Below are 25,302 nucleotides of genomic sequence, written 5' to 3' on the forward strand. Positions count from 1 at the left end.
TGTATGTGAATGATACCTGGATCTTCATCATTAACCGTCAAACATCTTACTTATGTAGGCTTAGATGCTAATAAGTATGGCAAGTATAGACTCCGATGCAAAGTAAAGCAATTTAACTTAGAACCGATTTTTTTGGGCAGTTTAAATGGAAATTTGTTTTTAAAGACACTGAAAATACTTCATCTCTTTACAATATTGAACAATGTTTGTCTTCAGAGTGAACTGATATTAATATTTGAACAAAGTGACTCATTAAAATATTTACATTGTGACAAAGTAGCATTAGCCTAATGATAGCTAAACAGTTTCATATCTAATTTGCTTTCAGAATATATCCACAAATAAGTGCAATTTATTTACAAATATTTTCTTTCCCATACTGTACATGAAATAAATATACTATCTTTCCATACAGGAACATTAATAACCCTGTAATTTCTGTCACTGGGATGAAATTATCTTGGTTAGAAATATAAAAAGACTTATTCAGGTGTTTTGTATGTATGCACATGTTGCTAATTGGCCCAGTGACATTGAATTCCTAACTGTAAGCAGACCTGCAGGATAGGAATTTGGTTTGCCAATGAGTGATACCCAAAGCATTAACTTCATGAAATACCAAACTATCATTGCAAGTTGTATGCTCTTTGTTATAATCCAAATGTGTATAAAGGATAAAGTAGTGAATTCTTGCTGGGATGCATTTATTAATCTTGCGTATTACAAGTAGCACTCAGATTACGACTTGAAACTACGTTTTTAAATCTCAAGATTTGGAAGGTACTTGCAAATCATTTTTGTTTTGTGTGATCTGTAGTGTTATTTGAATCTTACTGTTAGATAACAACCTAATAATAGAGTAAATATGACTGCATTGGGTTCATTTGAAATCAAAAGTTGGCCCGCCTCTTAGCAGTCAAAAGCAATAGGAAAGATAATTTGCATTTATTAAGATTCAGATTCCATGTTCAAATAAATAGCAATTAGTGGTTTCTTCTTGGTACTGGAAAGGACTCAAGGCTCCAATTCTATCCAGAGGGTAATAGTTCACTAAAACCACAGCATATTTTTCCTAATGTATATGGATCAGAGTCTTGGATCCAATCTTGGACCCATGGCATTACTTGGCAGTCTATTTAGAATTAAAATGATAGTTTTCTCATTGCCCTTATTGTTCATTGTAGTTCACATTGTTTTCCAGCAGGACGGCATAAAAATTAATCACCTTTCTTTTCTCCCTTTATGCCCTACCATTAGACTGTAATTGTTCATAATCAGAAATCACTGTAAAATTGACTGAAATGGTTTTTTTTTCACTCAGCTAGATGTATTGCCAAGGGAATTTATCTGTATCTATAAGTGCTTCCAAAGTAAATTACAGAGAATTTTCTGTGAGCCTTGATTTTGTTCCACTTTCTGCTTGTCCTATCCAATTTAAACAGTATGAGAAATGCAGGGGAAAAAATCAGCAGGTCTGGGAGCATCTGTGCAAAGAGAAACAGAGCTAATTTTGTAGGTGTGAGACCCTTTACTCAGATCTGGCTGGAAAAATCCTTACCTTAGTGGTTTACACATGTATATTGGCAGACAATTGGAAATCATTGGGTAAAAGAGGCAGATTACATTCCCACTCCTCCAACACAAAGTTACCCTGGAATTTTGGAGGACTATGTGAATGAGTAAACTGAGGAAGATAATATGGATGCTCTAGGACATAGCCTTGGTTTAAAATCCAGTGCAAGACAGTGGGGACTGAGTAATATAAGACTGAGTTTTTAGCTTGAATTCTGGTTCATTTTGTAAAATGTGGATCGAGCAAAATAAAACACAAAATGCACAGTAAATTATTTACATTGTAGAGTGGTGCTGATAGGTGATGTATTCCACACTGTTCCTACTCGAGGTGAGACTGTCTTTGTAATCACCATTTCAATGTAATCCATGGCCGATCTATGCCATTAGTACAGGCTGACTTAGGACTAAAGTATCTTCGCAGTAATGAAGGTCTCTGATGGGATGGAGATCACAGAGCCACTAGGCTTCTTTGCAACATGACATATCTGTACCAGATAAGCCAGTCTGCAGTTGCTATGAGTGTGAATGTCTAATGGCATTTCTGCGGAGAACAGTAATCACTATCCCAATTGGAAGAACATACCAACTGGAAGGGGCTTAGCGCTTTTACCTGATAGTAAGCATCCCAGAAGCCAAAAATGCTATGTATGTCAGATCCATTAGCATTCAATACATTAACCCCTTGTACATGTGATAAAGACCAGATGTTATTACAGAACTGTTCTGAATAAAAAGTGTGATCTGTATCTTAAAGTGTTTAATCTAAGGAACACTCAGTAAGATCAGTTCATAATGCAACAGCCTGACTTCAGCTTGAATTGTTTAATGTTTTAGGAAATTGAACAGATAGAGAGGTTAAGCTTACCCTCTGCAAGGTCATTGTTGTAACCCCCACTGAGAAATGCCACAGAGCAGAAAAGTTTGGTAAGACTAAGCCCATGCTCGTGGACCTGTCCTGGAATTTTCCTGGTGACAGCAGAGCAGGGTCGGAGGTCGCTCCCCACGGGAAGCTGCATCTCGGCGTATGAAGGCCCTACGGAAGGACTGAGTTCTATCTGTCGGCTCTCCTCGACGCTGACAGAGGATGTTTTCAAAATTCCGAGACATATGTAGTGATTATTGGTGTGGACACACATTGGTCTCCTTCAGTATTTCTGCATTTTCTTTTTTGTTGCCAATTGGTGGGTTGGCGATATGTTACGTTTTTGTGCAAGGAAGGGATTGGGTGTTTGATGTTATTGTTGTTGCTTTTTTTTTGCACAGGAGGAGCTTGGGGGTTAGGGTTTTGATGTTTTAGCTGCAATGTCAGAATATATAACCAGTGTTGACATTTCAGGCCAATAACCTTTCATCATGACCTCTCCTTACCCTCCTCTGCTGATTAAAATATGCATGTATTGTGACCTTTCCAGTGTTGATGAAAGATCACTGATTTTAAACAAAAACTGTGCTTCTTTGTCCTCAAAGTGTAGTTACAGTTCATTGCAGCAAAAAATGTGTACTTTACATTCTAAAAACAAGAAGATATTGATGAACAGATGATCATTTTCTTTTGGCGATATTGAATCAAAGATAAATCCCATCGCATTCTGTAAGGAATTTGTACGTGCTCTCCGTGACCACATGGGTTTCCCCTGGGTGCTCCAGCTTGTTCCCACACTCCAAACATATTGATTCGTAGGTTAATTGGACACATGGGTGTAAATGGACTGGAAGGGCCTGTTACCATGCTGAATCTCCAAATAATAAAAAATCAAGTAGGCCAGCAGGGTAACTCTACTGCATTTCCTTAAAATAATATGAAGTCTTTTTTAACATCCTCTTGAATAACTAATGGGGTTCCTTCAGAAATATTTGAAAGGTGAAATCTGACAGTGCTGTATTGCCATTTCAAGCTGATTTTTAGTGCTTCATAGAATGGGACTTGAATAGAACATCCTACCTTCACAATGAAAGCACTAACAAATTGCCTGTGGCTAACACTGTTGCTGTGTTAAGTTACTGAACATTGTGGGAATCATTCTGAAACTTCGTAACACTGTACACTCAATGATCCTGAATTGGCAGCCAGATCCTCAGAGCACCCATTATAATGGATATCGGACGATTGCAAGAAGTCAAAATGCACTCCACAATGAATTAGAGAGGCTTATCGAAGAGAGAGAGAAACACCCTCTGGCATCTTACCCCTTCCTTTCCAGTCCTAATGAAGAGTCTCAGCTCAAAATGTCAACTGTTGATTCATTTCTGTAGATGCTGCCTGACTTGGTGAGTTCCTCCAGCATTTTGTGTGTGTTGCTCTGGATTTCCAGCATCTGCAGAATCTCTTGTGTTTATGAAACACTTTCAAATATTATGTATTTGAGGAATACAGGCAGGCACTATGTTATTCAAAGGTTCTGTTCCTGAGAACTGTCTTTCAGCCAAATTTCTTTGTAATCTGAAATGTCCATTTCTATTTTGTTTCAATCTACACACACTTACCATAATTCTTTCATTCATTAAATAATCACCCTAAAATCACCCATAATTAAACTAGTAGAAAATATACTATATCCAGTTATAAATGAATACCAGGACATAATTAATATTCTTATTGCTAGCTTGAAAATTGCCTAAAAATATATGGAAGAATTTGCATAAATTCAGATTTTGATAAGGTAGGTAACCTGGGAACCCCTATATCACAAAAAAGGCTTTTAATTCGTAGTGTTTGAATATAATCTCCTCCCCTAATAGTAAAATGTCTCCTTTGCATTTGTCAATGGAAGGAAATGGTCCATTTACTCATACAAATTTTACCTTCAAAACAATATCATATCAGTCTTACATGATTTTCTTTAATGTTCTTTAGGAAGACAAAGGAAGAAAATCATCCTGCATTTTTATTACTATATTCCCAACAGTTAGTTGTTAACTCAGTCATCAATGCTGTTATTCATATTAAACTCCACAGAAAGTCATTACATTAATAAAGGTAGAATAGACCTTGCAATTTTATTCATCTCCTCAAATCATTTTATCAAGTAACAAACCACCCCACCTTGTCACAATGTTAATCGATGATCAAATGTTGTGTATTTCTTAGAGATATTATGTTTAAGAATGCAATTCCATGCTTGTGGTGTTATTTAGTCAGAGTGAGCAAATCCATTGCTACTTTAACAACAGATAAAATGTTTTTCAAGACAGATGGACATTTTGTGGAAAAAGTTGCACCAAAGATTCGCTCAGTGAGTGTATTTTACAAAATATCATTGACATAATTTTCATAGAAACTGCAGAAGGGGCCATGAAAGGCAATGCAAACTATAAAGTGCATGATTCTCAGTCATTTTCAACACCATTAAAGTTTGAAATAGCACTGATATCACAGTGATGACATCAAGAATTGACATCCATTCTAGTATCATTCCAGTTCTTGATGGTATATAGGGCTAGTTGCATAAACTTTTTCCTCATTTAATACATCAGATAACATCCAGCATGACTGATGAAATATATGAAAAAGTACAGAATGTGTTTCTTTATTCTAAGAATTGGACTGATGTGCTGTATTGAGGCTAAGTAGAGGGTGCTTTATTTTTTATCTAACGTTACCTTAAGTTGAAGTAATTTAATATTGAAATAGAGGAGGTTGGCTCACAAATAGCGAAAGCTTGTAGACAGTGCGAGAGGGAGGATAGGCAGGTGGTAGAGAAGGGATGCGCTCAGATCGAAGGTTTGAGATGTGTCTATTTTAACACAAGGAGTGTTGTGAACAAAGCGGATGAGCTTAGAGTATGGATCACTACTTGGAGCTATGATGTGGTGGCGGTTACAGAGACTTAGATGGCTCAGGGACAGGAATGGTTACTTCAAGTGCCGGGATTTAGATGTTTCAGAAAGGACAGGGAGGGAGACAAAAGAGATGGGGGTGTGGCACTGTTGATCAGAGATTGTGTCACGGCTGCAGAGAAGGTGGACACTGTGGAGGGATTGTCTATGGAGTCTCTGTGGGTGGAGATTAGGAACAAGAATGGGTCAGTAACTTTACTGGGTATTTTTTATAGGCTGCCCAATAGTAACAGGGATATCAAGGAGCAGATAGAGAAATAGATCCTGAAAAGGTGTAATAATAACAGAGTTGTCGTGATGGGAGATTTTAATTTCCCAAATATTGATTGGCATCTCCCTAGAGCAAGGGGTTTAGATGGGATGGAGTTTGTTAGGTGTGTTCAGTAAGGTTTCTTGACACAATATGTAGATAAGCCTACAAGAGGAGAGGCTGTACCTGATTTGGTATTGGGAAATGAACCTGGTCAGGTGTCAGATCTCTGTGGGAGAGCATTTTGGAGATAGTGATCATAATTCTATCTCCTTTACAATGGTGTTGGAGAGAGATAGGAACAGACAAGTTAAAAAGTGTTTAATTGGAGTATGGGGAATTATGAGGCTATCAGGCAGGAAATTGCAAGCTTAAATTGGAAACAGATGTTCTCAGGGAAAAGTACGGAAGAAATGTGGCAAACGCTCAGGGGATATTTGTGTGGAGCTCTGTATAGGTACGTTCCAATGAGACAGGGAAGATATGGTAGGGTGCAGGAACCATCGTGTGCAAAGGCTGTAATAAATCTAGTCAAGAAAAAAGAAAAGCTTACAAAAGGTTCAGAGAGCTAGGTAATGATAGAGACCTAGAAGATTATAAGGCTAATAGGAAGGAATTTAAGAATGAAATTAGGAGAGCCAGAAGGGGCCATGAGAAGGCCTTGGTGGGAGAATAAGGAAAACCCCAAGGCATTCTACAAGTATGTGAGGAGCAAGAGGATAAGACGTGAACGCATAGGACCTGTCAAGCGTGACAGTAGGAAAGTGTGTATGGAACTGAAGGAAATAGCAGAGGTACTTAATGAATACTTTACTTCAGTATTCACTATGGAAAAGGATCTTGGTGATTGTGGTGATGACTTGCAGCAGACTGAAAAGCTTGAGCATGTAGATATTAAGAAAGAGGATGTGCTGGAGCTTTTGGAAAGCATTAAGTTGGATAAATTGCTGGGACTGGATGAGATATACCCCAGGCTATTGTGGGAGGTGAGGGAGAGGATTGCTGAGCCTCTGGAGATGATCTTTGTATCATCAATGGGGACGGGAGAGGTTCCGGATGATTGAAGGTTGCGGATGTTGTTCCTTTTTTCAAGAAAGGGAGTAGCGATAGCCCAGGAAATTATAGACCAGTGAGTCTTACCTCAGTGGTTGGTAAGTTGATGGAGAGGATCCTGAGAGGCAGAATTTATGAATATTTGGAGAGGTATAATGTGATTGGGAATAGTGAGCATGGCTTTGTCAAGGGCAGGTCGTGCCTTATGAGCCTGATTGAATTTTTTTGAGGATATGACTAAACACATTGATGAAGGAAGAACAGTAGATGTAGTGTATATGGATTTCAGCAAGGCATTTGATAAGGTAACCCATGCAAGGCTTATTGAGAAAGTAAGGAGGCATGGGATCCAAGGGGACATTGCTTTGTGGATCCAGAACTGGCTTGCCCACAGAAGGCAAAGAGTGGTTGTAGACGGGTCATATTCTGCATGGAGGTCAGTCACCAGTGGAGTGCCTCAGGGATCTGTTCTGGGACTCTTACTCTTTGTGATTTTTATAAATGACCTGGATGAGGAAGTGGAGGGATGAGTTAGTAAGTTTGCTGATGACACAAAGGTTGGAGGTGTTGTGGATAGTGTGGAGAGCTGTCAGAGGTTACAGTGGGACATTGATAAGATGCTAAACTGGGCTGAGAAGTGGCAGATGGAATGCCAGATAAGATGAAGTTGTTCATTTTGGTAGGTCAAATATGATAGCAGAATATAGTATTAATGGCAAGACTCTTGGCAGTGTGAAGGATCAGAGGGATCTTGGGGTCCGAGTCTATAGGATGCTCAAAGCAGCTGTGCTTGTTGACTCAGTGGTTAAGAGGACACAGGATTAAGGTGCTGGGGAACAGGTACAGAGGAGATGTCAGGGGTAAGTTTTTTACTGAGAGAGTGGTGAGTGCGTGGAATGGGCTGCTGGCAACGGTGGTGGAGGCGGATACAATAGGGTCTTTTAAGAGACTTTTAGATAGGTACATGGAGCTTAGAAAAATAGAGGGCTTTAGGTAAGCCTAGTAATTTCTAAGGTAGGGACATGTTCGGCACAACTTTGTGGGCCGAAGGGCCTGTATTGTACTGTAGGGTTTCTATGATTTTCTGTGTAACTTTTTTCACCTTGATGACCGTAAGGGCATAAAAGCAGTAGAAATATTTTTGTTATGGACATTAAGTTGTAGCCTTTCTAAAATCAGAGTCAATAATCTGTGGGTTTTGACTCCCAATTGACTAAATCTCACAATTACTATTGTTCACCTCTACCATTCCTGCTTAGGACTGCCACAGCTGAAATCCACTGTCACAGCCGTGGGTACTGCAGTGCAACCACATTTTAAAATGTTTATTAAAAAATCTATCGATACTCAAAATAGTTAGCAATCTTGGACTGCAGACTCAGGTCGTGAGTGCATTTCCCCTTTAAGAAAAAGGGATGGAACACACACCAGTGTGCAGGTACGATTGAAGCACAGAGGCCTCCAACCCTGATTATCCTGCTGGTGAACATACAGTCTCTGGAAGATAAAACTGAAGACGTCAAAGCGAAATTGCAGTACCAGAGGGACATCAGGTCTGCGGTGCTCTTTGCTTCACGGACATGGCTCACCCAGCTGTTTTGGAAGTAGTGCTGCAGTCCAGAGGCTTCACCATCCTCCTCAAAGACAGAACAAGGTGAAGAAGGTGGAGTATGCTTTATGATTAACTCAGCATGGCGCACAAGTATGTAGTTCAGTCTCAGTCTTGCTCATCCAACCTGGAACATCTGGCAGTGAAGTGTCGTCCATTTTATTTGCCGAGGCAATTTTCCGCAATCTTCCTAATAGCACTGTACTTTATACCTCAGGCAGGCACCATCGGAGCTGAGCACCGTGTGGTGGATTTCAACCAGGCCAGCTTGAAGAAGTCTGTGGGTAGCTACCACCAAAACGTCGCCTGTGGAACTAGAGGAGCCATCTCACTTGACCACTCGGATACCACTATCAAGAACATTTACTGTGTCATACCATGCTCTCAGTTTGGAAACTGATCAGCTGGCAGCACTTCTACTCCCAGCGTATAGGCAGAGACTGATGACTGCAGCGCCAGCGGTGAGGAACAAGAAGGTGTGGTGGAGGAGCGCTTGCAGGACTGCTTTGAGTCAGAAGACTGGGCAATATTTGGGGATTCTTCTTCAAATCTGAACAGATATGCCACAGTTATCATCAAGACCTGTGTGCATGAGTGTGTGCCTTCAGAACATACCAGACATACTCACGCCAAAAGCCATGGATGAACCATAAGATTGTAGTCAGCTGAGGGCTAGACCTATGGCATTCAAGACCAGTGACCTAGAACTATACAAGAAGTCCAGGTACGACCCACAGAAGGCTATTTTAAGAGTGAGAAAACAATTACAATTGAAGTTAGAGACAGTATCAGATACACGTCAGCTCTGGTAGGGTTTGCGAACCATTACTTCCTACAAAGTGATATCTAGCATCATGAAAGGCTGTGACGTTTCACTCTCAGGTGAGCTCAAAACCTTTTATGTACACTTTGAAAGGGAAAATAAAACTACACCTGAGTGAATCCCTACAGCATCTGGTGACTCTGTGATCTCTGTCTCGGAGGCCAACATCAGAATATTCTTCAAGAGGGTGAAACCTTACAAGACATCAGACTAAGATGCTATACCTGATAGGGCACTGAAAACACTTGCCAATCAACTGGCAGGGGTGTTTAAGGACAGCTTCAGTTTCCCAACTGCTTCAGGAGGACAACAATCATACAGGTGCCCAAGAAGAGCAGGGTGAGCTGCCTCAGTGACTATTGCCAAGTTGCAATCACATCTGCTGTGATGAAGTAGATAGATAGATAGATAGATAGATAGATAGATAGATAGATAGATAGATAGATAGATACTTTATTCATCCCCATGGGGAAATTCAACTTTTTTTCCAATGTCCCATACACTTGTTGTAGCAAAACTAATTACATACAATACTTAACTCAGTAAAAAATATGATATGCATCTAAATCGCTATCTCAAAAAGCATTAATAATAGCTTTTAAAAGGTTCTTAGGTCCTGGCGGTTGAATTGTAAAGCCTAATGGCATTGGGGAGTATGGACCTCTTCATCCTGTCTGAGGAGCATTGCATTGATAGTAACCTGTCGCTGAAACTGCTTCTCTGTCTCTGGATGGTGCTATGTAGAGGATGTTCAGAGTTTTCCATAATTGACCGTAGCCTACTCAGCGCCCTTCGCTCAGCTACCGATGTAAAACTCTCCAGTACTTTGCCCACGACAGAGCCCGCCTTCCTTACCAGCTTATTAAGACGTGAGGCGTCCCTCTTCTTAATGCTTCCTCCCCAACACGCCACCACAAAGAAGAGGGCGCTCTCCACAACTGACCTATAGAACATCTTCAACATCTCACTACAGACATTGAATGATGCCAACCTTCTAAGGAAGTACAGTCGACTCTGTGCCTTCCTGCACAAGGCATCTGTGTTGGCAGTCCAGTCTAGCTTCTCGTCTAACTGTACTCCCAGATATTTGTAGGTCATAACCTGCTCCACACATTCTCCATTAATGATCACTGGCTCCATATGAGGCCTAGATCTCCTAAAGTCCACCACCATCTCCTTGGTCTTGGTGATATTGAGACGCAGGTAGTTTGAGTTGCACCATATCACAAAGTCCTGTATCAGTTTCCTATACTCCTCCTCCTGTCCATTCCTGACACACCCCACTATGGCCGTGTCATCAGCGAACTTCTGCACATGGCAGGACTCCGAGTTATATTGGAAGTCTGATGTGTACAGGGTGAACAGGACCGGAGAGAGTACGGTTCCCTGCGGCGCTCCTGTGCTGCTGACCACCGTGTCAGACCTACAGTCTCCCAACCGCACATACTGAGGTCTATATGTCAAGTAGTCCACTATCCAATCCACCATGTGAGAGTCTACTCCCATCTCCGTTAGTTTGTGCCTTAAGATCTTGGGCTGGATGGTGTTAAAGGCACTAGAGAAGTCAAGGAATGTAATCCTCACAGCACAACTGACCCCATCTAGGTGAGAGAGTGATTTGTGCAGCAAATACGTGATAGCATCCTCCACTCCCACCTTCTCCTTATACGCAAACTGAAGAGGATCCTGGGCGTGCCTGGTTTGTGGCCTCAGATTCTGTATTATCAGCCGCTCCATGGTCTTCATCACTTTGTACTTTGAGAGGTTGTCATGGCCAGAGTCAACTACTGCCTAAGCAAGGACCTGGACCTACAGCAGACTGGCTCTCACTAGCCTCTCCATTCAGCTTTGGTTCACCTGGACAATAGCAATACGTACATCAGGCTGCAGTTTATTGATTACAGATCAGTGTTTAAAACAATCATCTCCTCAGTTCCAATCAACAAGTTCCAAAACCTAGGCCTCTACAACTGGATCCTTGACTTCCTCACCAAGAGACCACATTCTCCTCCCTGCTGACAATCAACTCTAGTGCACCTCAAGGATGTGTGCTTAGTTCGCTGCTCTACTCCAATGATTGTGTGACTAGACACAGCTCAAACGCCATCTATAAATTTACCGAAGACACAACTATTGTTTGCAGAATTTCAGATGGTGATGAGGAGGAGTACAAGAGTGAAATAGATCAACTCATTCATTTGTGTCATAACAACGAACTTGCACTCAATATCAGTAAGACTAGAGAATTGACAATAGAATTCAGGAAGGGGTAATCGAGAGAAGACACACCAGTCCTCTTTGAGGAAAGGGTGAGCACTTACAAGTTTCTTGATGTCAACATTTCTGAAGATCTATCCTGGGCCCAAGATATTGATGCAATTACAAAAAAGGCACGACAGTGGCTTTTTTTCATTATGAGTCTGAAGAGACTTGCTATGTCACCAAAGACTCCTGCAAGTTTCTATGGATATACCATGGAGAGCGTTCAAACTGGTTGTAGCACCATCTGGTAAGGGGGGGGGGGCACTGCACAGGATTGCAGAAAGCTGTAAAATCAGCCAACTCCTTTATGGACCTTAGCCTTCTCAGCATTAAGGACATTTTCAAAAGGTGATGACTGTAAAGGTGGCATCCATCATCACCTAGGATATACTCTCTTCTCAATGCCACCATCATGGAGAAGGTGCAGGAGTCTGAAAACACACACAATGTTTTAGGAACAGCTTCTTCTCCTCCACCGTCAGATTTCTGAATGGACAATGAACCCACGTACACTACCTCACTACTCTTTGCTCTCTTTTGGCACTACTTACTTAATTTAAAATTATATTTATTTTTCTGATTATAATTTGTAGTTTTTTATGATTTTCTATTGCAGTGTGCTGTTGTCACAAAACAACAAATTTCATGACATATGCCAGTGATTTAAACTTGATTCTAATTTTGGTTATGTGATCAAGAATGCAATAACTTGGCCTCCAAGATCACATGCTTCTACACTACTCTGCTGTGAGTGGGACTAATGCAGTATTAAAATGCAGTAATCCTTCCACAATATGGAGTTTGGAGTGATCTTAAGATTCCATGTTAGCCTTGCTGAAATCTTCAATAGGTTGCTAGCTTTTTTCTGTTTAAAACATTTTTGGTGTGCAATTTAATATGTTACTCACTTTAACAGAAAACTTAGGGCCAAAAGCACTGTATGTGTCACTAATCCCATAAATAAACTGTTTCAAAACCATTGAAGTTTTTCCTGAAATATCTATTTCTCATTGAATATTCTGAATATTAGAAAATGTCACAAAAAACATAATTTATTTCAAATGTAAATATTATATTGAATGGCATGTGCTTGAGAATCGTTCAGCATTCTCTGTTGTTATTGCTTGAGGTCTGGTTCTATTCTTCAGTAAATTGTTTGGGTTAGGTTTGGAAGGAAGTGAAGTGTTGAAGGACTTACCATGATCATTATTGTCAGAAACCATTTCTTCCCTCATACACAATCCAACAAGAGTGAAGTATTCCAAAACATCATGTTGTGAGAAATCATTAATTCATTTTTATGATCATTTACAATTTATAGCAAATAGAGAAACATTTCTCCACAAATCTTAAATTGGTAATATTTTCAAGTCTATGTCAGATTTACTACATTCTGCTTGCTTGTCAAATCTTAAAAAAAACAAGCTTTTTTTTGGTTGCTTAACTTAAATGTAAATTTGTTTTTAAATTTCAATTCATTGTGGAAATTATGGAAATACTTAAACCTAAAAAATTAACTTTGTTTCTCTTACAATAGATATTGAGTACTTCTGCTTTTTATTGTCATTTTCCTGGATCTGCAGGTCTTTTATTATTTTCTTGTCATCCTTGAGATTTTACTTCTTTTTGGCAAGAGATTAGTGTTAATTAATGAGTAGAACAGATAGTGGGGTGATCCATCTCCTCCCAGAGTATGATGACTTTCTATTTTCTCACTTCTGTAGTTTCTAAAAAAAGTGAAGCTACATCTTGTGCTGATCAGCCTGTTTTTGCTGTAGCAGGTAGAGCAGAAGGTTAAAACCTATGATATGCTGTAGGCAGGTGAAATACATATCCATTCTTCAGTGGAATTAAATTGAAATGTCCTGTCAGTTTGCAGAGCTTGCTTTTTTAATAGATCCTCTCTGCTATTATGGAACATAGTGCTATCATCTAGTTGTGAATATATCTGAATTTAGTTTAATACCAGTTACAAATTTTAAAATTATGAATGAGAATCAATTTTATTAAGAGTAATCAATGGGTGCTGAATTTTTAGAACATCTTCATTTACCTGTCTTTCCATTTAAACATTCATCCTAAGGCATTTGACAGTTGCATACCTGTTGATCTCCTCAGGAAATTATTGTTATTAGTATTCAATGAAAATGCTGCATTTCATCTGCTGATGAAAACCACTGCACTTCTCACTAGAAACTGTTTATTATTTGAAATATAGTGCAATCACAGTGTATTGGGAGAAAAGACTTGCTAACTAGTGCATCATCTGCTGACTTTAGATTCTACAATAAGAGTGTAGCTTGGCACCAGCTTTTTCTTGTTCTAAATTAAAACCAAAGAAGCAATACGTAAATAAGTAGAATTACTGGGTTCTTAACCTCTTAACAGAGTCTATTGCAGAGTGTGCTTGCACATTTGAGACAACGCAGTTCAAGCATAATTTATTCAGTTTCTTGCGCACTGCCTCTTGGATGGCCTCTCTCTCTCTCTCTCTCTCTCTCTCTCTCTCTCTCTCTCTCTCTCTATATATATATATATATATATATATATATATATATATACACACACACGCGTATATAGATAGATAGAAGAGCAGCTTGTCACATGACAGATGACAAATTTAACTGATGACATTTAAAAAAGCAAATAATATTCATTATAAATATTTAATTGAATTTTTCTTTGAAATGTAACTTTACATATTTGTAAGTTTTATAATTTTAGTTGAATCTGATTTTTCCAATTTACCTTCACAGTAGTAATGGTATTACTTGGGTCAAGCGTGCAGTTTGACAACAGGTAGCTCTAGTATTGATCATATGATGCAGTGATGTTGTCCCATTTGGAATACTTCACAGAACTATTGTGTGCTGACTTTTTTTTTGGATAATATAATATTCACTTCAAGAGCATCTTCAGTCTCTGTGCTATTCTCCCAGGTATCATGCTCCAGGTCTAATTGGTTTATGTGAATTTTTATAAATCATCCAACTCTTACAAGGTAATTTTTCTAAATATCTACCTCTACTATTTCCCTAATATCCCTTGTCCTCAGCATTGACCTGCTGGAGGGTTGCAGTACATGAACTTTATCATGCAGCCTGCATCTCTTCTCCTTTTGATATTAGTCATGATATTTACTCTGCTTGAACTCCCTTTTCTACAATTTGTGTTTCAAGGCTGCCTGAATACTGGCTGCCCAGTACACCAATAATTCTGTATGAATGTATCTGGTTGCAAAATGTGGCACTGGAGTAAAGAAGAACACCTGGAAAACAATATATTTTCAGTGATGTTTCATTAGCCATCTATAATCTAATTACTCATTGACTCTGTGACTGTGACGTAATCACTCTGTTTCCCCATTTGATGATGTGTGAAAAGGGAAAAGGGAAACAGTTTTTCATTCTATTGCTTCCATAAAACATTCAAAGTGAAAAAAAATCTAAATTGTCAGCTTTTACTTTATATAACTTACTCAGGAATATCATGCCAGGCAAAGATACAGTAGATCTTAATCCTTTGGTTGGAATTTCATATGTGCTGGTTTTACAGCTCTCCCTGCTTATGAATGGAGTTATGTTCTAAAGGAACTCTTCAATATGCAAAGTTTTGTTAAGCAGGCAATATTCAGATTGTTGCCTGGTAGACGTAGCAGAGGAGGAGGATGAGAAGACAGAGGCAGTTCACTAACTCACGTTTATTGTAGTTTTCAGAGATGCACCAGATAGCTGATGCATGTTCATACCAGTTCTGAAATAGATCTAATTCACTGACCTGTGACTGTAGGTTGTTGTGCTCTACTAGTTTGTCAGAGTCAGAACTTGTTGCTATCCTGGCTGCAGTTGCTTTCCCTGAGTGATATCATTGCACAAACACTGACTCCCAAAAGGCAGTGTTCTGTCTGTTGTCGTCGTACTCGCACCAATTGTTCTCAACATGGATGTTTATTGTCTGGTGGAGTCTATTGGAATTGTGCCATGAGAAATAAATGTGAATTAGGTGTAGACAGTGAGACCTAGGCAAAGAATCAGATTAAATAAACCCATTGTTGTAGCAAAGTCTTCTTAAGTGAATGTTTGCTAACCAGGGAAGACACTGTACCTCTACAGTTGGAATGGCTATTAATTAGTACTGAAAATTTGTTCACATTTGTTTCACAAAAACCCACTGAAGTGGTTTTGTAAGACACTTCCTTAGCTGGAATGGTGGTTTAGAAGTTCGTGTTCTCTACTCCTGACACACTATATAGGATAGAGCTTCTGTATCTATTTTTTGGACAAGTAGACACATCTTTTAGCCACTGCTTTTGTATTCATCACCTGCTGAACCAGAGGGCACAGCCTCAGAAGACAAGGAGATTTCTTTAGAACAGAGGTGAGGAGGAATTTCTTTAGCCAGAGGTTGGCAAATCTGTGGAATTCATTGCAATGGACAGCAGTGGAAGCCAAGTCATTGGGTATATTTAAAGCAGAGGCTGATAAGTTCTTGATTAGTAAGTGTGCCAAATGTTGCAGGGAGAAGACAGGAGAATGGGGTTGAGAAGGGTAATATATCAGTCATGCTGAAATGGCAGAGCAGACTCAATGTGCCGAGTAGTCTTATGGTCATGCTGAATAAACCCTCCTCTCCTACCTCTATTCAGGGCCCCCAAACAGTCCTTCCAGGTGAAGCAAAACTTCACCTATGAATCTGCTGGGGTGATCTACTGTATCCAGTGGTCCCGATGCAGCTTCCTCTACATTGACGAGTCTTGACGTAAACTGGGGGACCACTTCGTTGAGCTCCTCCACTCCATCTTCCAAAAACAGCATTTTCTGGTGGCCAATCATTTTAATTCAAAGTTCAAAGTAAATTTATTATCAAAGTACATATATGTTACCATATACAACCCTGAGATTCATTTTCTTGTGAGCATAATAATAGAAGAATAATCTTAATAGAATCACTGAAAGATCACACCAACTTGAGCATTCAGCCAGTGTGAAAAAACAACAAACTGTGCAAATACAAAAAGAAAGAAAATAATTATAAATAAATAAACAATAAATATCAAGAACATGAAATGAAGAGCCTTTGAAAGTGAATCCATAGGTTGTGGGAGCATTTTAATGATAGGGCAAATGAAGTTGAGTGAAGTTAGCCCCTATGGTTCAAGAGTCTGATGGTTGAGGGTTAATTCATGGTTGGTTCCTGAACCTGGTGTGTGGGTCTTGAGGCTCTTATACCTTCATCCTGATAGTAGCAGTGAGAAGAGAGCATGCTGTGGGTGGTAAGGAATGCTACTTTCCTGTGACAACTTTTCATGTAGATGTGCTGAATCATGGAGAGGGCTTTACTCATGATGGAACTGGGCCATATCATTACTTTTTGTAGGATTTCCAGTTCAAGGGTATTAGTGTTTCCATACCAGGCTGTGATGCAGCCAGTCAATATACTCTCCACTACTGATCCTCCGCTGAGAACTGGCTCATGAAACTCTGGCTTCTCTGAAGTCAATGAGTAAGAGGTTGTTATGGAGCCACTCAGCGAGATTTTCAGTCTCCCTCCTATATGCTGATTCATCATCACCACCTTTGATTTAGCCTACGACTGAGGTGTCATCAGCAAACTTGAATATGGCATTGGAGCTAAGCACACAGCGGTGTTTTGCACCTGTACTGATGGTGATTGTGGAGGAGATGTTGCCAGTCCAAACTGATCAGGCTGTGTCAGTGATGTGATTGAGGATCCAATTTTAAAAGAGGTACTGAGGCCAAGGTCTTGGAGATTATTGATAAGTTTTGAGGTGATCATCTCTATCCTTTTCAGTTCATGGACTCTTTAGGCTACTCTCAGGATAGAGGAGCAACACCTCATATTCCATTAAGGTAGCCACCAACCTGATGGTACGAACATTGATTTCCTTCTCTTGTAGTTCTTTCTCCTCTCCCTTCCCTCTTCTTCTATTCCGCACTCTAACCTCTTACCTCTTCTCATCACCTGCATATCGTCTTCCCATGGTGTCCCTTCTTCTTCCTGTTCTCTCATGGTCTGCTTTCCTCTCCTTTCAGATTCTTTCTTCTTCAGCCCTTTACCTTTCCCTCCACCTGGCTTCACCTATCACCTCTTAGCTTGTCCTCCTTCTCCTTCCCCACCTTTTCATTCTGGCTTATTTGCCTTACCCTTAAAGTCCTGATGAAGGGTCTCAGCCTAAAACATTGATAGTTTATTAATTTCCATAGATGCTGCCTGACCCACAACTTCTGACCATTTAGTTAAGAAACTTCCACTCATACTTCTGTGGTCCAAAGTGGATAACCTCACCTTTCACAACTTTGTTTTCCAACTGCCACAAATTTTTCTCTCAATTTCATAAACTTTTCTACACATTTTGTCATCAATATTTCTTTGTAATTCTTTTCTTCCGTCTCAATACTATGCTGCCTGACATGGTAACAGGAAATTTGGATATGTGACTCTCTATGTGACTGTCATTGATAAATGCTGAAACCACCTTGGTGGATGGCACTAATGGCATCTCCTCATTTACTGTACTTAGCCATTAAGCTTGTCTTCTACCTCTTTATCATTTCCCTATCCAGGCAAAAGTAATTTGAATTGCTCTATAAAAGTAACATTCAAGAAGACCAAAATAAAATGCATTTCATTTTATGAATCTGATTCAGGTTTGATATCACCAGCATCTGTTGTGAAATTTGTTAACGTTGAGGCAGCAGTACAATACATGAAAAATATCGAGAAAAAAACATATATGTGTATATATTAAATAGCTAAATAAGTAGTGCAAACACAGAAATAAAAAGTAATAAGGTAGTATTCATGGGTTCAACGTCCATTTAGAAATCGGGTGGCTGAGGGAAAGAAACTGTTCTTAAATCACTGAGTGTGTGCCTTCAGCTTCTGTATCTCCTTCCTGGTGGTAACAATGAGAAGAGGGCATGTCCTGGATGGTGGGAGTCCTTCAGTGACTCAGATATGCAACAATGGGAAAGTCTTCAGCGAGTGCTTAAGAACAATTAATGCTAGAAATATATTGTGAAATGGGTGAGCATATAGAGAAGGTGAAAGGAGGTTAACTGGCTAATGCCACATATGCCTTTTGTAACTCTCACTTCAGCCAGTGGCTTAATATAGCAGGTGATAGCCCCCGGCCTGGCCAAACTTAAGAAATCTCATTGTGTTCCCTGTTACAAACCAGTACCCTGAAATAACAAACAGTATACAATATGCAATGAAATGATTAAGCTTTACAATTCTTACTTTGACTATATGGTTAGTAAAGAAATGAAAAAAAAAGAAAATTAAAAGGCCCAATCTTATTAAACAGTCTGTTGCGCAATGTTAGAGCTCACTTGTAAGTTGATTGTCCACCATCAACCTCCTCCGATCGTTACTGCCCTTCAGACCCTCACTCTAAGTCCACTCAGTCCAGCAGTCTATCAGATCTCTCCATTCGCGTCTTCTATCCTCATCTCTCCCTGGTAAAGCCCGCGAAAAATCCCCCTCCAGACTCACAAGACAGAGCAACAAAATCCTGATTGGCTAACATGCATACCACAGTCCTGTTATCTCCAGCTATAACCCTAACATTGCTGCTACAGAGAAACCAATACCTCAGCAGTGAACACCACAAAGAAGCCATCACATTAGCAGTGAATCCCTACTGCAAAAGGTTACCAGTGTTGCACAAGAATACAGAGTTAAGGTTTTACTCAGATCAGCCTTGATCTTAATAAATAGCAGAGCAGGCTCGAGGGGCAGAATAACCTATTCCTGATCCAAATTCATAAGTAGGACCATCTGCACAACTATGACCCAGGGTTGGCCAGAACAGACAAACCGGGGTCTGCTTCTGTTTTCTGCTTTGGATGTAGATGGAAATTTCAAGGCAAAATGTATGGTGGTTCTTATGAGTCAGGCTACAGACCAGTGTATTTGGAGAGTGTGGTAAAATAGATGGTTTCCCTCTTCTTCTATTATAAAATATTTCTTGAGGTTACTAATTGAGGAAAGCTGATGTACTTTCTGCAATCATTTCCACTGGAACTAACTCTTATGTTGTCACCATGTGCAGCCAATTTCAATGAGTGGATGGTCACATAGTTAAATTATGTGCACAAATTTACATTCAGTAAATTGCAGCAGAATGATTGACAGGGAATAGTGCAATCATTTACACTCTGGCTTTCTACTGACACCACTTTATGATGGCTTTTATTAATATTGCTCAATAACAGTTTGTTACCCAAAAATATATTCCTATTGTTTCATCTTCCGTATGATTTCAGTTAATTGAAAATGACTCTTAAATGTTCTGTTTAATCATTCATTCATGTTCAGTAGTCAGTTTCTAAATAAATCAAATGCTCACTGAATTGGAAAACATTTTAAATTGTGCCTCCTGGTGCCTAAGAAAATTTACAATTTATAGAGCCTTATGATTCAGTGTAGTCAATGGAGTTTCACTGTACAGAACTAAACTGCAAATAGTTTTCTGATTAGGCTTTGATTGAGAGCAAGATCTGGTCCAAAATATGTCCTCGTCATTGACCCAATTCATAAAGCTCCCACTTATCATACACGATTCCCCTGCAGAAAATGACTGACCTTATGTTCATTGAAGAAGAGTTACGTGATGGCAGGGTCACATTGGCGTAAGACAAGAGCAGGAACAGTCTACTCCGGCATTCAGTGATTACTAATGTGATTTTGACCTGAAAGTTCCTTGTAATTCTCAGTTCGACAGTTTTCCAAAAATTTGTCATTCAGCCTTGAATATATTGGGATCAATAAAATATTTTTATTATTATTATTATTATTATTATTTTCAGGCAACTAATTTCTACTCCACTCAGAGATGGAAAGTTCCAAAAGTTCACAATGCTTGAACCACTTATTAACTTACTGCTTTCCATTCTCTTCAGTGTAGTCTCTCTGTATTTACACAGTATTCGATTTAGAAGCTGTTCTCACATTTCACCCCTTATTAAAATGTTACATTGCCAAACAAAGTTGCCAGGTTGTTCACAGTATTGAGAATCAATGAAGTTCAAAAGGGAAGTTAAAAAAAAATGAGACACAAAATGAGAACACGTCAAGACAAGCAGCAAATGTCAGTGGTAAATGCGACACCAATGGGCTTGGCCCGTTCATTTTTGGGTCAAGCTGAAGCTCCAGCACATGTGTTAGTGGCAACCCAGTGGTAACAGGTTGCCACCATTCATCCTGATTCTCTGTTTTCTGGTGATTGGCAATCCTGTACCATTTAATTTATCCCTAATGCCATGAGCTTTTAACTTTTGCATTAACTTTATTGAATGTGTTTTGACATAAATGGCATAAACAACATAACTTATTCCACCATACAGTGTAAAGATGGTAAAAACATCTTTGGCAGCTGTTAAGGCACATGCCTGGCTTAGACAGTTGTCAAGTACTAGGATTATTTCTAATACTCTGAAAAGTTAAAATCAATTGAAGAAAAAATTAAAGGCAAATGATTATACCATATAACAATATATATCTTTGAATAAACAGTAACAGTTAAAATAATTGAACTAAACTCAAATAGGTCTACCTCTATTTCTTACAACCACTTTTTCATGTTGAAATCAATGGAGAAGAACTCCCTGTAACACAGACAAAATGCTGATGAACTCAGCAGGCCATACGTCTATGGAAAAGAGTACAGTCAACATTTTGCGTCGAAGCCCTTCATCAAAACTGAAGAACTCCCAGATGAGCAGAACTCCCTATTAGGCCTAACCTGATGCATATTGTTAAAGTTGATTTCCCATTTTAAGTGGTAAGATATTTGTTATTTGATGGCTCCTTGCAGAAGGACTCCAGTACTGGAATCTAGTCAAAGAAGTGCCAGTGCACAGTTGTCCACTGTTTAGTGATTTCTGCATTAATGCATGCATAAGGATAACAAATTGCTGGCACGTATGGGGAATTGTAATTGTGATGAATTCTCATAAAACTTATTTTTTCAATATTTATAATTTAAATTACCAGTAACTGCAGTAATTACACATAACTGCAATTCAAACTAGTTTACTTGGTTTGAAAAAATACTTTGAATTTTCCCACAGATATTTAATTACTTTTCCTCTTATGTTATCAGAACTGTATAGACAGGTCTCAAAACTAGCGTTCATGGTTTTTCTCAGGGAAATTCTCAAATTTCTGCATTATCAGTGTTTGGCTTAGGGCATGATTACAAGTTTGGCAAAGGCTCATCTATATCAAAAGTTAGTCCATTTCAATGTTGCTGTTTAAAGGATTTGCACTTTTAAAGGATGAGCAATTTACAGAACTATACAACACAGAAGGAAACTATTCAGGTCTTGTGCCTCTGAAAGATATTTCATTTGCTTCTGCTTTCTTGTGCTTTTCCTATTGTTCATTAATTTTAATATTTTTTGCTTTACAATTGTTTTCTAATTCTCTCTTGATGGCTGATAACTAAGTTCAGTTGTATTTCATAGTAACTAGATGACCTAATTATTTCAAAGGTCAAAGGTTCATAAGAACATAAGAAATAGGAGTGGAGTTGGCCATCTGGCCCCTTGAGTCTGTTCCGCCATTCAATAAGGTCATGCCTGATCTGGCTATGGACTCATCTCCACCTACCTGCCTTTTTCCCATAACCCTTAATTCCCCCACTATGCAAAAATCTATCCAACCTTGTCTTAAATATATTTACTGAGGTAGCCTCCACTGTTTCATTGGGCAGAGAATTCCACAGATTCACCACCCTCTGGGAAAAGCAGCTCCTCTTCATCTCCATCCTAAATCTACTCCCCCGAATCTTGAAGATATATCCCCTAGTTCTAATCTCACCTACCAGTGGAAACACTTGTCTATCTTATCTATCCCTTTCATAATTTTATCTGTTTGTATAAGATCTCTTCTCATTCTTCTGAATTCTAGTGAGTACAGTCCCAGGCAATGCAGTTTGTCCTTATAGTCCAACCCCTTCATCTGTGGAATCAACCTGGTGAACCTCCTTTGCACCGTCTCCAAAGCCAGTATATCCTTCCTCAAGTACGGAGACCAGGACTGCACGCAGTACTCCAGATGCGGCCTCACGAGTATCCTGTACAGTTGCAATATAACTTCTCTGCTCTTAAATTCAATCCCTCTAGCAATGAAGGCCAACATTCCATTTGCCTTCTTGATAGCCTGCTGTACCTGCAAACCAACCTTCTGCAATTCATGCATAAGCACTCCCAAGTCCCTCTGCACAGCAGCGTGCTGCATTTTTTACCATTTAAATAATAATCTGCTCTCATTTTTCCTTCCAAAGAGGATGATCTTACATTTGCCAATGTTGTATTCCATCTGCCAGACCCTTGTCCACTCACTTAATCTATCTATATCTCTCTGCAGACTCTCTGTATCTTCTGCACAATTTGCTTTTCCACTCAATTTTGTATCATCGGTTAACTTAGATACACTACACACGGTCCCCTCTTCCAGATTGTTAATGTATATTGTGAACAGTTGCGGGCCCAGCACCAACCTCTGCGGCTCACCGCTTACCACTGATTGCCAACCAGTGTATCACAACTCTCTGCTTTCTATTAGTTAACCAATCCTCTCTCCATGCTAATACATCACCCCCAACTCTATGTATCCTTTATTAACAAAGTATACAACTCTGAAATTCTTCTTCTCCAAATAGCCATGAAACCAAGAAAGAAAGGAAAGGCAGCACAAACATCAACCCCCAAATCCCCACACCCTGCATACAAAAAACAGCAAAAATAGAACAGGAACATCAACCCCAAAATCTCTCTCCCTCGCACAAAATAATGAACAAAAATGGAACAGGCACATCAACTCCCAAATTCCCCCTGCCCCATACAGAAGTAAAACGAGAAAGACAGGCTGAAAAACACAGAATATAAAGGACTATAAGACTGAAAAAAAAGTCTTAGTCCAAGTCCATATACAAAACACAGAAAAACTGGGTAACATTCTGTAGGAACAGCAGCAGGCTGAGTCTGGTAGCAGACCGATCCCCAGTGAACTGCAGGAAGCCGGCGATCACCTTCTGCATTTGCCTCAATTTTTCAATCTCCCTCATTGCTTTAATTGGTGATTGATGGAAGCTTTAATCAGCGAAATGGAGTCAAATGTTGACTTGCTCTCCATCCTGCAGCCTGCCCGCCGTAAGGTTCAAACATGCTGCCTCTGCCTCCCGGAATCCTCTCAGAGATTGCAGAGCAGTGGAACGCTCAATCACAGGCTGCAACAGTTCCAGAATCACATCCAAAGCAGAGCATTCCATTGTGAAAACCGTGTCTTTCCAGCTTACCTCTGACTGACATAGTTACCACCATTAGAATTTTTTTCTCTATGAAATTCAAAATTACTCAAAATTTAAAATTACAGAAGACCAGGTCAGCAGAGAAGTCAATAACTATGTAAATCTATAAGGCTTCTGGAGCAGAAATCTTCAGTATACACAAGAAATATCTGAATAGATAATTCCCGAAAACCAGCAGGGCTACAGACTTAAGAATTTGAAAATGTCATTGGTTTAACACAAGAGATAACACAGATGCTGAAAATCTTGAGCAACACACACAAAATGCTGGAGGAACTCAGCAAGTCAGGCAGCATCTACGGAGAGGAATAAGGAGTTGAAGTTTTTGGCCAAGACCCTTTATCAGGGCCTTCAGTTAGTTTACGCTTTCAAGCATTTTCAACGTGTCAAAGATGTGGGACAACTAAATGAAGCGATACATGCAACCAAACATAGATGACTTGTGTAGCATTCAAATAGGTCTTCTAATGTACAGTAACAAACTACAACAAATTTAGAGTGGATCAAGTTATAGGCATGTTTTATTTATTTGGAAGGAAAGTCTACCTCGTTACATTAAGTTCGTAGGTAGCTCAAATCTGATACCTTAAAACAATCCACTTTTATACTTATACTGAAATCAGTTATTAGGCTGTTCCATCCCATAACATTCCTCCTTTATCTGCATCCATCTCTGGTTCCTGGCATCTATTCTTCCATCAGTCCATTTGTCTTTAGAGGCTTCTTCCTCCATTTTAGCTGTGTCCTGTATTTCTCTCTATTGTCAAAACATTGCTGCCATAAACATACATCTTGATATAAAACATACACAGATTTCTTGTAAGCCTCCATCCAAACCAGCAAATCAGCATAGGACTCTAAGATCTTACAGGTTCTGTTTTGTCACATTACTTTTTCCAAAAGTTATAAATTCATAAAGACTTCAGGGTTACAGTTGTATGTCCACATCACTGAAGAATACATACCCAAACAAAAGAAGAATGGAAAGCCATAATTAATTATTGATAATCTATAATGGAAGATATACTCTCCGTGGCCAATTTATTAGTTACACCTGTACACCTGCTCATTAATGCAAATCTCTAATCAACCAATTATGTAGCAGCAACTCAATACATAAAAGCATGCAGACATGGTCATGAGGTTCAATTGTTGTTCAGATCAAACACCAGAATGGGGAAGAAATGTGATCTAAGTGACTTTGAACATGGGACGATTGTTGGTGCCAAACAGGGTGGTTTGAATATCTTAGAAACTTCTGATCTCCTGGGATTTTCATGGACAGCAGTCTTTAGAGTTTACAGAGGGTGGTGCAAAAAACAAAAAAAAAAATCCAGCGAGTGAGCAGCAATTTCATGCATGAGAACGCCTTGTTAATGAGAGATCAGAGGAGAATGGCCAAAATGGTTCGAGCTGATAGAAAGGCAACAGTAACTCAAGTAACCACGTGTTAAACAGTGGTGAGCAGGAGAGCATTTCTGGAACACACAACGCATCGAACCTTGAAGCGGATTGGCTACTACAACAGAAGATCACAAATATACACTCACTGG

Source organism: Hemitrygon akajei, chromosome 15 (assembly GCF_048418815.1).
Source record: "Hemitrygon akajei chromosome 15, sHemAka1.3, whole genome shotgun sequence".
NCBI classification, from domain to species: Eukaryota; Metazoa; Chordata; class Chondrichthyes; order Myliobatiformes; family Dasyatidae; genus Hemitrygon; species Hemitrygon akajei.